The 5,549-nt window shown below is 37.7% G+C and overlaps 1 pseudogene; it reads left to right on the top strand.

The window, feature by feature from the left end:
* The first annotated feature begins 3,599 nt into the window (after nt 1-3,599).
* Nucleotides 3,600-5,248, top strand: LOC101716768 (tyrosine-protein kinase Yes-like; annotated as a pseudogene).
* The last annotated feature ends 301 nt before the right edge of the window (nt 5,249-5,549 follow it).

Raw genomic sequence — 5,549 nt, 5'->3', positions numbered from 1 at the left:
ATATAAAATGGAGTACTACTCAGCCATAAAAAAATGAGAAATTAGAGACATTTATAGCTAAATAGATGCACATTGAGGTGATACTCTTAAGTGAAATACATAGGACACACATGTGTAAATACCGAATAATTTCTCTAGTGTGAGAAACTGAAAGTGTAAATAAGGACTAAAACATACAATAATGTGAACTAGGAAGAAAAGAGGCAAAGGGGAAGGAAGTGGGAGGGCTAGGAGAAAGGAAAGAAGGGAATGGAATTAATACGAGAAAATGGAAAAATAGGAACAAAATCTTTGTAAATAGGGAGGGATGGAGGGGTTGAAGGGAGGGCTGGGCAAGGGTGAAAAATAAGATCCCAGAGAGATTATGTAAAGGTGCAAATTTCCAATGATGAATGTCATTATATTGTATACCTAAAATGTACCAATGGTTAGAATGAATAATCGATAATGTAAAATAGGAAGAAAAGGTCCAAATGGGTAGGGGGAGTGGGAGAGCCAGGGGAAAGGAAAGAAGGGAAAGGAAAAATGATGAGAAATGGAAAAAATGGAAATAAAGTCTTTGTAAATAGGGAAGGGAGGGCTAGGAATGGGGAAAAAATAAGAACCAAGATGCATCATGTAAAGGTACAAATTCCCAATGAGAAATGTAAATGTGTTGTCTACCTAAAATGTACCAATAAAAGAATTTAAGTAAAAAAAAAAAAAGATTGGTTAGGCTACTCTGGAACTTGTGCATTACTATATGAATTATAGGATCAGCTTGGAAATATCTGGAAAAACAAGGCAGCAGGAAAATAATACATATTGCATCAGATCTGTAAATCAATTTGGGAAGCATTGTTCTTCTAATGTTAGTCTTCTAATACACAAACATGTGCTATCTCCTCACTTCTTTGAATCTTTAAAATTTGCTTTTGATAATGTCATATAGTTCTTTATATTTATAGCCTGTGAGCTAGGGATATAGCTCAGTGGTAGAGCGCTTGGCTAACATGTACAAAGCCCTGGGCTCAATCATCAATAATGAAAAAAAACAGGTGTATTTACAGCATGTGCTTTTTTGGTTAAATTTAGTCCTCAGTATTTCCTTCTCTTCCCCCCTCCTCTTTTATCTTCCTTTTTTTGGCAGTAGTTCGGATTGAACCCGAGGCCTCACACATGCTAGGAAAGTGCTCTACCACTGAGCTGTACCCCCAGCCCTTTATTTCTTTTTAAAATAAATTCTTTTTTTAATTATGAATACAATTATTTTCTCAATTTTACTTTTGGATTATTCATTGTCAGAGTATAGCAATATAATTGATTTTTTTATTTTTTTTGAGAGAAGGTCTCACGTTGTAGTTCAGTCTGGTCTTGAACTTGCTATGTAGCCCAGGCTGGCCTTGAATTTACAGTGATCCTTTTGCCTCAGCCTCCTGAGTGCTGGGATTACAGGTATGTGCCACCACACCTGGAAATAATTGAAGTTTGTATACTGAGCTTGTATTCCATAACCTTGCTGAACTTGTCTATTAGCTTTAATATATACATATTGAATCCAACAACATAAAAAATTTATTTATTTGTTTATTTAGGGACAGATTGTGGCTTCCTTAGGATTTTCTATATTAAGTACACAGTTTTCTATTTCCTTGTTGATCTTTCTAGTTGCTCTATCAATGAAAGTAGGGAATTAGAGTCTTCAATTGTTAATGTTGAATTGTCTGTTTCTTTTTAATTCTGTGTTTTTGGAGCTCTATTGTTAGGTGCATATATACTTATGATTTATTGATGGATTGACTTTCTTGCTAAGGTGAAATGCCCTTCTTCGCCGCAAAAACATATATCTATTCTATCTGATGTTAATCACTCTAGCTTTTGTTAGGCTGCTATTTGCATTATGAATATCTTTCTATCTTCTTATATTTAACCTCTTTATGGCTTTGATCTAATGTGCCTCTCTTCTTTCTTTCCTCCCTCCTCCCCCCTTGCCAATCTGCTTTTTTTATTGGAGTATTTAATTCATTTTCATTTATGTGATTGCTGATAAGGTAGAATTTATATTTAATATTTTGTTTCTTGTTTTCTATGTGTCTTATGTCTTTTTGAGCCTTTATTCCTCCATCATTACATACTTTTGTCACTCTATCTATCTATATCTATCATCTGTCTATTTATCTATCTATGCAATGCCAAGGATTGAAGCCAGGGAGGGCCTAGCATGTGCTAGGTATGTACTCTGCCACTGAGGTATATCCTCAGCCCCTAATGTACCACTTTAATTCCCTTGTCATTTTTTTCTTTTACTGCATTTTTGTACAACTTTATTACCAGTTTTTCTTGGGGATTACAGTTTAAATCTTAAAACAATCTAGTTTGAATTAAAATGAATTTTAATTTTAAGTTTGTGTATTATTAGTTTTAATAATATACAATACTTTGCTCCTATATAACTCCATTTTCTCCTTTCTTTTAGGCTAACATTGCATTAAATTATTACTTTATACATTATACGTCCACAAGCACAGGCTTACAGTTTTTGCTTTTGTATAGTTATTTTTTAAAATCTGATTGGAGAGAGAATTGTTAGAAACAAAATATAAATTTATAATGTATTTTATTTTTCCAGTAACTTTTACTGGTGCTCCTTATTCCTTCTTATTCCTGTCCAGTGTCCTTTCATTGTTCCCCAAAGGGCCCTCTGTAGATTTCTTGTATGGCAGGTCTGCTAGTAATGAATTTTCTCAGCTGTGGCTTATCTGGGCATGTCTTAATTTTCCCTTCACTTTTAAGTGGGTGTATTGAGATAGTGTACACAGGCCATGTAACTCACACTTTAAAGTGCACAATAGAATGGCATCGAGCATATTCAGAGCTGTGCGACCATCACCACTATAAATTTTAAAACATTATTACACCAGAAAGAAGCTCTATACCCCTTAGCCATCCCCCCAGACCTCCCATCTACCTATCTACTCATCCCCTAAACAACCACAAATCTATTTTTTATCTGTGTAAATTTGTCTGTTTATTGATTTCATTTATTTTGTAAATAAACCAACTTTTGATCTCATTTTTTCCTCTATCAGTCTTCTCTAGTTCTTTGTGTGTTTCCCTATTTTCTTTGTCATCTGTTGGGTGTAGTTTTCAGTTTATTTCTTCTGATCGGTATTGATATTCCAGTAAATTAATATACTCTAATTTATTTATCCATTCAATTGTTGATGGAATTTTGGGTTGTTAGGCACATCTTTGATGATACGTGCATAGAACTGTAATCCAATTCTTCTTTTTGTACTCAGAAAACTGACTTATTTCAATGAGTAAAGACTTGCTGGAACGCGTCCTGGCCGGCTGGCCCTGGTGGAGGAGCGAACGGGCCCCGCGGGCAACACCTCAGCCCGTTGCTGCCTCCAGTCAGCCAGAGCGCCGGCCGCTGCGACTCGGGCGAGCACGGCTGGAGCGCAGGTGTGATCAAAAATACAGTGAATGTTGCTGCCAAATGCCATTCAATGGAAAGGCAGGGACAAAACATAACCATGTGTTCTTATTCGCTGGATCTGGCACCGTGCAGCTTCTGACTGTTTCTCACAATCAGAATGACCATGAAAGATTTGATAATGGGCTGCATTAAAAGTAAGGAAGACAAAAGTCCAGCTATTAAATACAAAACTGAAAACACTCCGGAGCCTGTCAGTACCGGCGTTGGCCATTACGGAGCAGAGCACACTGTGGTGGCCCAGTCCGCTTCACTGAAGGGCACATCGGAGAACTTCAGCAGTCTCTCCTTAACACCATTTGAGGCATCCTCAGGGGTGACTCCTTTTGAGGGAGCGTCTTCCTCCTTCTCAGTGGTACCCAGGTCTTATCCTGCTGGTTTAACAGGTGGTGTTACTATATTTGTGGCCTTATATGATTGTGAAGCTAGAACTACAGAAGACCTTTCATTTAAGAAGGGTGAAAGATTTCAAATCATTCACAGTACGGAAGGAGACTGGTGGGAAGCAAGATCGATCGCAACAGGAAAGAACGGCTACATCCCTAGCAATTATGTGGCACCTGCAGATTCCATTCAGGCAGAAGAATGGTATTTTGGCAAAATGGGGAGAAAAGATGCTGAATGATTACTTCTGAATCCTGGTAGTCAACAAGGTATATTCTTAGTAAGAGAAAGTGAAACTACTAAAGGTGTTTACTCCCTCTCTATTCATGATTGGGATGAGGTAAAAGGCAACAATGTGAAACACTACAAAGTTAGGAAACTTGACAATGGTGTATACTATATCACGACCAGAGCACAGTTTGAAACGCTGCAGAAATTGGTGAAACACTACACAGAACATGCTGATGGTTTATGCCACAAGTTAACAACTGTGTGTCCAACTGTGAAACCCCAGACTCAAGGTCTAGCAAAAGATGCTTGGGAAATTCCTTGGGAGTCTTTGCAACTAGAGGTCAAACTAGGACAAGGGTGCTTCGATGAAGTATGGATGGGAACATGGAATGGAACCACGAAAGTAGCAATCAAAACACTTAAAACCAGGCACAATGATGCCAGAAGCTTTTCGTCAAGAAGCACAGATAATGAAAAAACTAAGACATGATAAACTTGTTCCACTCTATGCTGTTGTTTCTGAAGAGCCAATTTACATTGTCACTGAATTTATGTACAAAGGGACCTTATTAGATTTCCTTAAGGAAGGAGATGGAAAGTATTTGAAGCTTCCACAGCTGGTCAATATGGCTGCTCAGATTGCCGATGGTATGGCATGTATTGAAAGAATGAACTACATCTACCAAGATCTTTGGGCTGCTAATATTCTTGTAGGAGAAAATCCTGTGTGCAAAATAGCAGATTTTGGTTTAGCAAGATTAATTGAAGACAATGAATACACTGCAAGACAAGGTGCAAAATTCCCAATCAAATGGACAGCTCCTGAGGCTGCACTTTATGGTCACTTTATGGTCACTTTATGATAATCTCTGATTATCATATTCCATACGATCATTTGGAATTCTACAGACAGAACTTGTCACAAAGGGGAGAGTGCCATATCCTGGTATGGTCAACTGTGAGATGCTGGAGCAGGTGGAGCAGGGATACAGAATGCCCTGCCCACAGGGCTGTCCAGAGTCACTCCATGAATTGATGAACCTTTGCTGGAAGAAGGACCCTGATGAAAGACTAACATTTAAATATATTCAGTCCTTCTTGGAAGACTACTTCACTGCTACAGAGCCACAGTACCAGCCAGGAGAAAATTTATAATCCAAATATCCTATTTTATATGCACAAATCTGCCAAAATGTAAAGAACTTGTGTAGAGTTCCTTGTGTACAGGAATCAAAAGAAGAAGGTCTTATTCACTCTGCGTGTTTTTAATGGTAAACTGGAATTCCAGGTATGGTTGCAAAAAACCACTTTTTTTTTCTCCAAGTGTTAAACTTTAAAGCACCAATGATGAATTTTTCAACTTATTTCAGGGTCCAAAGACAGTAGAGCTAAGATATTGATGACAGTGTGAGTGATAGAATGGTAGGGAAGAGCAGCAAAGCTACTGTTTTAAAGC

This window comes from Heterocephalus glaber, unplaced genomic scaffold (assembly GCF_053883595.1).
Source record: "Heterocephalus glaber isolate CG9 unplaced genomic scaffold, H.glaber_assembly_v1.0 deba00001608, whole genome shotgun sequence".
Taxonomy (NCBI): domain Eukaryota; kingdom Metazoa; phylum Chordata; class Mammalia; order Rodentia; family Bathyergidae; genus Heterocephalus; species Heterocephalus glaber.
This window is presented reverse-complemented; position numbering and strand designations above follow the sequence as displayed.